The sequence below is a fragment of the Scardinius erythrophthalmus genome, assembly GCF_964197995.2.
Source record: "Scardinius erythrophthalmus genome assembly, chromosome: 20".
NCBI lineage: Eukaryota > Metazoa > Chordata > Actinopteri > Cypriniformes > Leuciscidae > Scardinius > Scardinius erythrophthalmus.
In genome coordinates this window covers 7800824-7813369 of record NC_138240.1, presented here as the reverse complement: position 1 = coordinate 7813369, position 12546 = coordinate 7800824, and the positions used below count along the sequence as shown (strand labels likewise).

Genomic DNA, 12546 nt, shown 5'->3' with positions numbered 1-12546 from the left:
TAGCCTATTTAACATACATTTTTAAAAGTTATATTTTTAATTTAACCTTCTCCCTCTACACACTTTGGTCAATTCAAGAATAATTCATGCAATTGTATATTGTTTATTTGAAAGTATTAAAAGTGCTGTTTCTTGTCTCTCCTCGTATTGTTCAAGTGATTAAGGTTGACATGGGATTTAGTAATTAGTAATAAGTAGACCAATAATTTCTAAAGATAGTCATTATTACATTAATCTAATTACACTGTTGAAGATGTCATTTGTAGTTAGTAATACAAGTAACTTGCCCAACTGTTATAATATCAGAGGTGAAACTGGAAGAACAGTATGTTATTCAACCTAATTTTAATTTTCATGTAGGTGCAATCCTGCAGGTATTAAAAGAACATGGCAGCAGCTGAAAATTATGGGTGTAGGCTACCTGACTTTTCATCATGGGTGTAGGCTACCTGACTTTACAAACATGTGACATATTAAATAACTAAAGCATCCAGTGTCTAGCAGTGAAGCTGCATTTTTGGCTGAGGGAATTCCTGGAGGGACTTCAGAGCCAGTCACTCCCAAATATCCAAGGGCCTTCATAAAATGTAAGAGATTTACATATGCGTTATTTTTTATATAGGCTATTTTTGATATTTTCATATATTTTACTTTGGGTTAGGATTTTTGTCGGTCCCAATAGATTCTGATGGTAATATGTCTTTTGGAGCCTCCTGTCCCAACAGAAGCCCAGGCAGTTGTAAGCAGCCTATAATACACCAGAGATTATGACAAATAGTGTTATAAAGTGTACTCAACCAAATGCTCATCACATGGGGATAAAGAGTTTCTGCTGCCACAGAGAGAGGCCTACAGAGGTAATGTTAACATTATGTGTCTACACATCAAACAATCTACATTTTTATGTGGAGTAGCCTATAGAATCTAAGTTTAAATCTAAGTATAAATGGGTATTCTTATCTCTCCCCGCGCCCCCAGAGTGTGGAAGAACAGCTGGAGGACGGTCCATTAACTTCTGTTGCACAGATGAACAGTTCAGTGATTTCCAGTAAATGCCACAGTTTAATTCTGTAGAATTTGTTTGGAACTACATTATGTAACTCTAATCTACTACTGTGTTTTCACTTGCCAGTTAAGGAGTTATATAGACTTCATCTTATTAAAAAAAAAAAAAAAAAGGCAATATTTTATTTATTAATAAAAGATTAATTTTATTAATAAAAATGTACTGAAAGAATGAATGAGGTGTTTAAACACCCCTTCCTCTTTAAAAAAGGGGAGGAGACCGAAAGAAACTCTGGGTTTACTGAAGAAAACCTGCTCCCGACCAGGTTAGGTTCACAGAGTAAGTTACCATGGTAACTGACTCTGAGTATAAGTTACCTCTCTTTCTGAAACGGGCTTGACTTACTCTGCTTTCTCAGGTTTAACATACCTCCCATTCTGAAACAGAAAACTCAGAGTTTCCATGGCCACCCTTGGTCTAAGCTTGGCCACTTCTTCCAGTAGCACCTCATTGCAGTACACGAGATCCAGGGGGCGGAGTTGGATCCAGATCTAAGGGGTGGAGATTGGTAGGTTTAGGGGTGGGTTTAGGGATCAGGGGGTGGAGATGGGTAGGTTTAGGGGTGGGTTTAGGGATCAAGGAGTGGAGATGGGTAGGTTTAGGTATATGTAAGGTGGATCCAACTCGTGTTCTGCAGTGAGGACCATCTCACCCCTTTGACAACTGTTGTGCCGAATTTCGACCCCCTGCCAAATTATTACCCCCCTCGTTGAAGTCAGTACCTGATTGCCTAATCCTAACCCCACCCCTAATCCTAACCCCTCCCCCACAACTAATCCTAAACCTACCAATACTAGGGGGGTAATAATTTGGCGGGGGTCGAAATTCGGCACAACACCTCCCCTCTGACAACTGCTGTTTCTGTCTTTTTTTATTGACAAAAATTGTTTTTTAAAACACTGAACCGTCTCTTTAAGACCACAAAAAACGTGAGACTTTTCAGACGCACACTCCAACTTCACCTCAGCGCAAGGCGCAAGTCAAACGAGTGCGGAAATGTGCAAGTGCCGAATGAGCTTCAGCAGAACATCAGACAGTGATATGCACATAGTAAATATAGAGTCAGTCTTTCTCAACTGGCGGGTTGTAAGACCGTTTTGAGTAAGTCGAATAGTGCAGTCAGCAACAAACGTAATTCTCTTTTTTTCTGATGCTACTTTTATTTAAGAAGATGTGTGTGAAAGCTTGTTGTCAGGCCAAGAAGATGAGATGTTGTCAGGCCAAATGTCAGTAAAACTAACTTTTCTGTCATACGGCTGACAGCCGTTGTACTGTGCTTGCGGGTATGCACGCGCAAATGCAAATGCAAATCCTGCTGGAAAATGAAGTCAGCATCTCCATAAAGCTTGTCTGCTGAAGGAAGCATGAAGTGCTCTGAAAATGTCCTGGTAGACGGCTGCGTTAAGTGGACAGCACAGTGGACCAACACCAGCCGATGACATTGCTCCCCAAACCAACACAGACTGTGGAAACTTCACACTGGACTTCAAGCATCTTGGATTGTGTGCCTCTCCATTCTTCCTCCAGACTCTGGGACCTTGGTTTCCAAATGAGATGCAAAATTTGCTCTCATCAGAAAAGAGGACTTTGGTCCACTGTGCTTTATTAAATCCAGAGTCAACGCAGCCGTCTACCAGGCCAGAGCCGGTGGGGTCTGTTCCAGTTCCTGAGCCGGTGGGGTCCGTTCCAGTGCCATGGCCGCCCGAGGGGTCGTCTCCACCGTGGCCGTCCGCACTGGCGTCCCAAATGTTTTGTTTCCCCTGTCCCGCCCTGGTCTTATGGAGCGTCTGGTAGCCGCTAAAAACTTTTATTTATGGCTGTTTAACAGTAATGCAAGACTGTTAGTAACTGAAACTTAGTACTGCCACAGCTCTGACTTCTATTCATCAATGATGGAATATTATAGAAAGACTCTAAAAATAGAATGCGTTGACTGTTCCTGTACTTTCGTTATATTCTGGTTTGATTAATGTCTGCTTAACCTTAATGTGAAACTGTTCATTAATGGCATAGAAAATGCCATTACCACAGAATTTACCACATTGTACTATTTCTATTATCTTTTTTGAATAGTAGCTGTTTAACCATTGGAAGACATTTCAAATGTAATATTCACAATAAAATGTTGTGCTAAATTATAGCACTCTTTTTTGCTTTAGTTTAGTCCACAAATAATGTGTTGATGTACACGTGATTAAACGGTTTTATAGACGTTTAGGCTGACCGGACCGATTTTGGACCTTTTTAGAACCTCAAGTTCAGATGTGCAAGAATAGCCTAAATGATTGCCTTTCACGATGTTACACAATATGGCTGTGATTATTTTATATGCAAGATTATACATTATACATTTGGCAGCAACACATCTTATAAACATCCAGAAGAACTAAAAAAAATAAACCCATTTAGAAGTCCAGGGAAGACTTCCGGCAAGATGGCGGACCGGGTGCATTGCATGGAGTACATTGCATACACCTAGGAGTACACTAGGTAACGTGATAGGATCAAGGGGCCTTGTTGTTCAAGGTTTGGAAAGGCCTTTTGTCTTTATGATTATTTTGGATGGTTTCATCTACATTTAATCCATACTTAAGGGACATTGCCTGTTTGGGCTTCTTTTCTCATTTATCAAAGTGTAGTCTGTTGGACATTAATATTTTCTGACGTTTAGTTTGTTTTTTTGTTATGATTTTTTTTTTTCGTGCATTTCACTTAATGCTAGGGGCTTAAGAGAGGACACTAAGAGGAAATCAATATTTTTATTTTGCAAGGGCGAAAAAGCACACTTTATTTTGTTGCAAGAAACACACTCAAAACCAGAGGATGAAAAGTTTTGGGTAAACCAATGGGGTGACAAAATTATCTTTGATCATGGGTCTACTAGATCAGCAGGTGTGGCCATTTTGTTCTGTAACTCACCTGGTAAAGTAGTGAGATCTAGATTTAGCAATAATGGTCATTGGCTAATTTCTGTTCTGAAATTGGATGATTACTTTATTTTGGTTAATGTTTACAGATTTAATAATTTAATTCAAAACAGACAGTTGATTTCAGACATTTCTAATGTCATAGTAAACCTCAAACTCATTCATCCAACTGCTATTATAGTTATGGGTGGTGACTTTAACATGGTTAGTGATGAATGGCTAGATAGATGTCCATCCAGATGTAGTCACAGTTCTTAGAACCCTGTTTTAACTGATCTTTGTCGCACTCACAATTTATTGGATCCCTGGAGATTTAAATATCCTAATGATAAGCAATATTCATGGTTTAAACCAAACAATGTAGCAAAGTCAAGAATAGATTTTTGGTTAACCTCAGTATCCGTTTGGTTAAACTTCATAGGTGACTGTTGTATGTCAGCAGCTCCTCTTACAGATCACGCTGTTATTAAATTGAGTTTTAATTCTCCTGGTGTTAGCTGACAGAATAAAGGGTATTGGAAATTCAATTCTACTTTATTAAAAAGACAATCATTTAATGAAGGTATCAAAGCCACAATCTCTAATGTGATGTCTGATAATTCTATAATATCATATATCTCCAAATGGGAATTCCTTAAATTTAAAATTAGAGAATATTCTATTCATTTTGGAAAAATAATCAATAAAAGTAATAGATTATCTGAAATTAATATTATTAAAGAAATAAACATATATTATAATAAAACTTCACCTACTAATAATGATAAAAAGAAACTGCAAAATCAAGCTGGATGAAATCTTCATAAAGCGGAGGGGGCTTTTATAAGGTGCAGAGCAAAATGGATTGAGGATGGGGAAAGAAGTACCTCATACTTCTGTCGTTTAGAAAAAAGAAGGCAAGAGAAACTTTTAATTAAAGCCTTATCGGTCCAGGGCCAGGTAATTACAGATCAAGCTTCAATCAGTAAGGAAGTTGTCTCTTTCTACAGCAATTTCCTCAACCTTTTCCTTGGACGATGAAATATTATTTTTCAACCACATTAAAGATCTCATTCCCCATCTAGATGATGAATCTGTAGCGTTGTGTGATGCTGATATTACTTCTGTTGAGTTGGATAAAGTAGTTGGTAGTTTGTCTTCGGACAAATCTCCAGGATGTGATGGCCTTACGGCCAATTTTTATAAACACTTTTGGACCTTACTAAAAGACCCTTTTTTGCTTATGTTAAAAGAAGCAACTGAAAGTTTGACTTTTCCTCTCACGATGAAACAAGGTATCATAACCTTAATCCCCAAACCTGATAAGGACCCTAAAATCTTAGATAACTTTAGACCAATCACATTATTAAATACTGATTATAAAATTTTAACCCTTATATGTGCTAACAGATTAAAATTATTTTTACACAAAATCATAAGTGATTCTCAATCCGGTTTTATGAAGGGCAGATCCATACACAACAATATTCGTTTAGTGCTTGATCTTTTAGATTACAGACATGTAATAGAAACTGATGGCTTTATTCTCTTCATTGACTTTTTACAAGGCGTTTGATTCAATTGAACACCCTTTTATTTTCGATTGTTTAAAATTGTTTGGTTTTGGAGATAAATTTCGAAATATTATAAAATTCTAATGGTTCGGTTCTTTATCAGGAGTTACATCACCAAGATTTCCAATCAATCGTGGCATAAAACAGGGTTGCCCTATTTCCCCTTTTCTTTTTATCATTACCACAGCAATGCTTTCGATCTTTAGCAGAAATTTAAGCATAGCCCCACTAGAGGTACTTGGCCAGCCAGTAATCATCAGCCAGATGATACTACCATTTTCATCAAACAGTTAACAGAGGTCCCCAAAATATTACAAATAATTCACACATTCTCTCAAGCCTCTGGTTTAAAAATGAATTTGAACAAGTGTGAATTAATGCCAATTCATCAATGTCACTTAAATGAGGCTTATAACATCCCTATAAAATCGAAAGTTAAGTACCTAGGAATGTTTATTTCAAAAGATTCTGTTGAAAATGAATATATGAATGTGTGGAAAGTAGTAGATAAATGTCAAATTAAACTTAATTCTTGGCTATATAAGCATGCTTGATATAAGCTTATTTTTGACTAAGATGGAAAGCATTTCAAGGTTAATCTATCCTACATACACAATAACTATTTCAAATAGAGCCATTAAAAAAATAAATCAGGTTAACTTTGGTTACATCTGGAGGAAGAAAACACATTACATTAGAAGGGTAGAGATGACAAAAGATTATAAAGACGGAGGTTTACATGCCATTGATTTTGATTCTATTAATGGGACCCTGAAATTTAACTGGTTGAAGTCCTTTTTAAATCACAATAATTTTTGGTTTCATATTCCCAGAGAATTGTTTAAGAAACTAGGAGGAATATCATTTTTACTAAGTTGTGATTTTACCGTTCAACACTGTAAAAAATGAGTCGTTGGATCAAAGTAAAAAAATTACGTCAACTTGTTACACGTAATCGGTTTACTTTAGCTCAACTTAAAAAAAAAATTTTACACAAATCACATTTCTATAGTCAGTTGAAAGTAAAAATACTATTTCAACCAAAGAGATTTGTTTAATTAGCAATAAATTATAAAATATTACTTGGATTAACTTAATTTTTAAACCTTTTATATATTAATTTTATCATATTTTACTATTATTATCAAAATAAATACAAAACAAAATTACAAACATGAAATATCACCGAATTTTTTCTGAAAAAATAAGCCTTTTACACTCTGGAATCAAACATTTAACTGTTTATTTAGTGCAATCTTCCAACAAACTCACAGAAACCAAAATTTCCACTTGTTCTAAAAACATTTGAGGAAGAATTCTTTTGATTTACAAAAGTCAATACTGAAACCGTTTTAGTGCATGACTTAATACATTAAAAAAATACATTCAATAATAAAACTGTCAACAATATCATTTTGTACCAAAAAAAAAAAAAAAAAAGAAATAGATCAATAAATGTATACATCAATTCCATTTGCTACAGTAAAATTGTCACTCAACATTTCAGATTATCTTGCATTAAATTTAGGATTGTAACAGAAAACATTGAAAAGCCCTTAATATGGCATTGCTAAATCATCCAGTGTAACATCAATTCATTGAAAAAAAAACATTGAAACAAATCACCATTGAAAGCTCCTTAAAAGACATGACATGCAGGAACATTTAAAGGGTTAGTTCACCAAATTAAAATATTGATGAAATCTGAGAGCTGTCTCACTCCTTCATAGGTTGCTAGGTAATTTCATTCTGCCGGCCAAGACAAGTTAGTAAAGACATTGTTAAAATAGTCCAAGTGAAGTGGCTCAACCTTTAGTTTATCAAGCGACAAGAATACTTTTTGTGCACAAAAAACAAACAAAAATTACGACTTTATTCAACTATTAATTTTCTTCAGTTTGGGTCTGAGTGAGTTCACGAGAGCGCCATGACACATGAGTGAGAAATGAGAAGATGACACTCCTGATTATTTGATGGGAAAGGGTGAAAGGTAAGCCATTCATTTAGCGGCATTGGCAAGGCACTTATACGTTTTCTCGTTGGTTTCTCACGATTCGTACATCCAGTGAATGCACACTTTAGAACCATTTTAAAGGGATAGTTCACCCAAAAATGAAAATTCTGTCAGTAATTACTCACCCTCATGTTGTTCCAGCCCCGTAAGACTTTCGTTCATCTTCGGAGCACAAATTAAGATATTTTTGATGAAATCTGAGAGCTGGATCACTGCTCCATAGGCTTCTAAGGGACTGAAACTTGCCGGCCCAGAATAGTTATTTAAGACATCGTTAAAATAGTCCAAATGACTACAGTGGCTCAACCATATGTTTATCAACATGAGCCACTGTAGTCATTTGGACTATTTTAACGATGTCTTTAATAACTATTCTGGGCCAGCAAGTTTCAGTCCCTTAAGAAGCCTATGGACGAGTGAGACAGCTCTCAGATTTCATCAAAAATATCTTAATTTGTGCTCCGAAGATGAACGAAAGTCTTACGGGGTTGGAACAACATGAGGGTGAGTAATTACTGACAGAATTTACATTTTTGGGTGAACTAACCCTTTAAATACTACATCGAGACCCATCTGCGACATCTTCTCAGTTCTTGCGCATGTGTCGTGTTACTCTCGTGAACACGTCAAGAAGATGAACGAAAGTCTTACGGGGTTGGAACAACATGAGGGTGAGTAAATATTGACAGAATTTTCATTTTTGGATGAACTAACCCTTTAAAATCCATTTGCATCTTCGCTATGTCCATGACAATTTTTTTTAAATATGCCTCAAAGGTATATTTAAGTACTTCAGGATACCTCAAGTTCTCAGTACGTGATTCCAAACATCATGGCACAAGCAGATGCAACCGAGGACAACTCATGTAAAACCTCAATACCATCAATGACAATGCTGATGTCCAGGGGAGTGCTTAGACCATCACTTTCACAGACCACAAGTCCAAGTTCTCTCTGTGCTTCAACTTTCTGGCCAATCTGAAAGACACACAAGCAAAAAAAAAAAAAAAGAAACAATTCTTACTCCGAGAGCTAATTCATAAATTCAACTGCTCTTACCAGAGAGACCAAAAGAGACCAATTACTTACCGTCAGTGTGCGAAATACCCGTCAATATTCGGGGGGGGTCCCCATCTCCAGATTGTTGCGCAATATACTGATCTAAATTTTCTCATACAGTAGGCCTATAACATTACAATATTTCATGGATGCAAGCCGCAATCAGTCTATAGCCTACACGGACACACACACGCACAAACCTTAAACCTTTTGATAATCTGATATGCTCAGTGATGTAGTGGTGCCTGGAGAAGTTGGTATAGACTACACTTAATTTATGCCCCCAATATTTTTTTAAGCATCCCAGCAAAGGATGAACGTGTTATAAAAAGTGACATGTAAGACTAGTATTGAATATTAGTTCCCACCAAAATGGGCCAGTATATTTGCACATTATCACTTAACTTTTGCTGATTGACTTCACGGAGAAAGGCTTCATCATTATGAAATTAATATAGCCACAGAAGAGGTGCAGTTTTTGCAATTAATACTGGCCCACAGACTATAGGATGAGAAAACTAAATAATTATGAATTTTGAGTGACTATTCCTTAGTCCATCCACACGTGAAAATAGGAGAACTATTCAAAGGATCATTGCATCACTGTCTTTACTGGGTGCAGGGCCGACGCAGGGTTTTATAAACACAGAGGTTAAAAAGATGATCTCGCTAGGGGGGTTCGGGGGCATGGTCCCCCGAGAAAATTTAGATTTTCTTGATCTCGACATTTGCATTTTAAGGTGTTTTGAAGGCCAAAAAAAGGGACAACAGTAGCTTTAAAAGTATGTCAGTGGGCAGTAGCATGAAGTATTTTATCAGATTACAGATTCGTAAACATGATGTCGCAATGAATGATCCATACTACAAAATGGAAATGCAGAATGTTTATGCTTATTGTTGACAATACACAAATCACATATTCGAAACGGGAATGGCCTTAAATAAGAAATGATTCAAGGATTATTTTGCATAGATGTTACATTCAAACAAATGCCAATGCAATATCATAAGTTATAGCCTAGTATTCGTAAAGCAATAGGAGGTTGCATTGGCTAAAGTTGTTTGGATGCACGTTGTTTTATAACAAGGAAAGGCAAAGTTGGGCATTACAATACAGACATGACAATAATTGGCACCAATCTGGCGCATTTACAAGAGCAATCAACTGAAAACGTTATAGCCTATCGAGACTGGCACGCAATCAGTGCACTTGTAAATGAGAGCCTGCGGTATGACCGATCATGGTGTGACAATATCAGCTGCAATTTGTTCGCAGATTTAGTCGCACAAACAGCGCAAGCTGCTCGTGACAGAACGGAGACCGAATGAATGACACTTTAATTTAAGTAGAAAATCTCAAATGAAGATCGCGGAACTCCAGCTTACTTTGTTTTCAGATCATCCGCGCTTCTTCAGAAGTGTAGAAAGCGCGCGCGCGGATGGTTGCCAGATACTATTGAAAAGACCGGGTAGAAAACGTGCCCTTTTAACAGAAAAGCACTGACTGGGGTTTATATTATTGAAATCTGGCAACCGTAAGCATGAACGCTCATAAAAGCAGTCTGTAATGCGTTGTCTCCTCCTTTATTCAACAAAAATAAGGGATTTTGGTCAAGTTTTTTTTTTTAAACATATTTCAGTCCCGTCTTTTTTTTTGTCAACGATATTGCATGTGTTGATTTAGTCACAGTTATCGTTTAATTCGTCTCTCATCGTCTTGTCTTAGTCAGGGGAAAAAAGGTCATCAATGTACATTTTTTTCGTCATAGTTTATGTTAACGAAATTAACACTTTTACCAAATTTGAGACCCCCTTCAAATTTTGCTTTTTGCTTTTCTGGGGGTCTCATGGGTTAATCCGGGGGGTCGAGCCCCCCCGGACCCCCCCGTATTTCGCACACTGCTTACCGTTATCTTCTGACTGGACTACAATGACTCCAAACTGTTGTCTTTCAACATCTGTATCTTAAAAAAAAGACAAACACAGCAATCACCAACTTTCATAAAGAAAATTAAAATGCATGGATATGCTTTTGCACCTAAGAGCCAATCATTTTGCAAGTTTATAAATAATACATTAATTAAATAAATTGGTGTAATTTGAAGGTTTATCAATAATTATTTTCAAAGTTGCAAAGATGTCATGTCATACAAATTCCATAAAATAATGTATTTTGTGTAACGTATAATGTAATAGGTCATTGCGTGCATGCATGTTTAAAATTTTATGACGTAATCGGAACCTACTGCAGTGTGTTAAACCGTCAACAACATAATTGATCAATCAAGAATTTACCATATATTTATTCTTTTAAGTTTATACAGTATGTATATATGAGGCTACTGTCACTTTAAGAATGGCAAATTTTGGCAAATGTTTAACACAAACAAATGTGTTAAAGTGAATGGCAAGGTAGACATTTTCAATTAAAATAAAATATCTGTGACCATTCAAACGCCATATGACACTAAAAAGAACTCAGTTCAGTGCTGTGCAATATATTGATAAAGTGTAAATTCTCTGATCCACTTTGAATTATTTGATAAAACAGTTGCATTAATCAGTTAACTGATCCTTATATGATTATAAATGTATGATAGAAACAAACTTAACATAATTTGTAAGATTACTCACCATATGTAATTTTGTGTCCACCATGAGGTAATCCTGCAGCAAAAGATGATGATGGTCAATAATAATTTTCTCCGTGGTCACGTGGCTTATACAGAATGCAAACTTGTCATTTGATTTGAAGCATAATCATCATCACACCAACTTAACTGTTGCTTGACTAATTTTAAAGTATTAACCACTCTTACTACTTTATTTTTCTCATTCACCAATGTTATACATCAATCAAATGTCAGAAACTTTATGCAATCCACTCAATGATCGAAATGCAGATATATACGCAATGTATACAATCTCTACCGATAGTAACAATAATATATACTATTTTAGGGTTTTTCCTGGATCAAAATGAGTTGAAGGTGGTAAAATCTTGCTTGGAAAATAGGTATCTGAGCTTGGGCTGTCACGATTATTAAATTTGGTGGAGGAGTTGTTTTACCGCGACGCGCTGTTTGAATGCTGAATGGAGAATGATCAGCTGCAGCGGAGGGAAGACGAGTTTGCGTAAACTTTAATTTAACTATGTAAAATTGATTCTGTCCCTCACAACAAGATATGAAATGGCTTTACAACACTTAAATCAGTATATTAGGATGTGTAAAGGATTGAGTAACAAAGATATTTCTAATTATTTAATTATCGCGACAGGCCTAATCTGAGCCTGTCTGAGTTTTGAGGACAGCCGGATCGGGCACGACATTAGACGGAGGCGGTCGCCTTGTAATTCTCGATGCAGGAAAAACCCAAATAAATAATGTAATTAAAAGTCCACAAATTATCTAACTACTTAAGTATTTATTAATGGCTATCCATCGTTACTAGGCCTAACAGTTATAGCTACACTTGAAATATCAGATGACTCTGACCAAAATAAAACAGATATTCAACAAAACACATACATAATGCATTGAATTCTACTTTAATATTATAAAAATGCATATCAACGGCGATAAAACTTATTTTTAGGATTACTCACCAACTGTGGAAATTGCGTATCCTCAACGTCGTCATACAGCAAAACAAGATGGCGGCCGAACAGAAAATTCTCGACCCAAGCTTGATGACGTCAGTAGTCACGTGGTTTGGACGTGGACGTAAAATTGTAATTTGATTTAAAGCAATTAGTTTAAATCAGTGTTTCCCAAACTTTTTTTCTGGGGACCCACATTTTAAAGTCGATAAATCCTTGTGACCCAATAAACATTAGGCCCATATAGTTCATATATAACGAAGAGAATTTATGCATTAACAAAATATGTATGACCATTTTGTAGGGCTGGGTATCGTTCAAAATCT

At 36.3% G+C, this 12546-nt stretch overlaps 1 long non-coding RNA gene across 1 annotated transcript; it reads right to left on the bottom strand.

Annotated features, from left to right (window-relative positions):
- Window positions 1-8507: 8507 nt before the first annotated feature.
- LOC308681085 lies at window positions 8508-12257 on the bottom strand. Its single transcript, XR_014028982.1, has 4 exons — window positions 12227-12257; window positions 11254-11286; window positions 10527-10583; window positions 8508-8538 (listed from the first exon to the last, which is right to left on the bottom strand). It is a non-coding gene; the product is annotated as an uncharacterized lncRNA (long non-coding RNA).
- Between the last annotated feature and the right edge of the window lie 289 nt (window positions 12258-12546).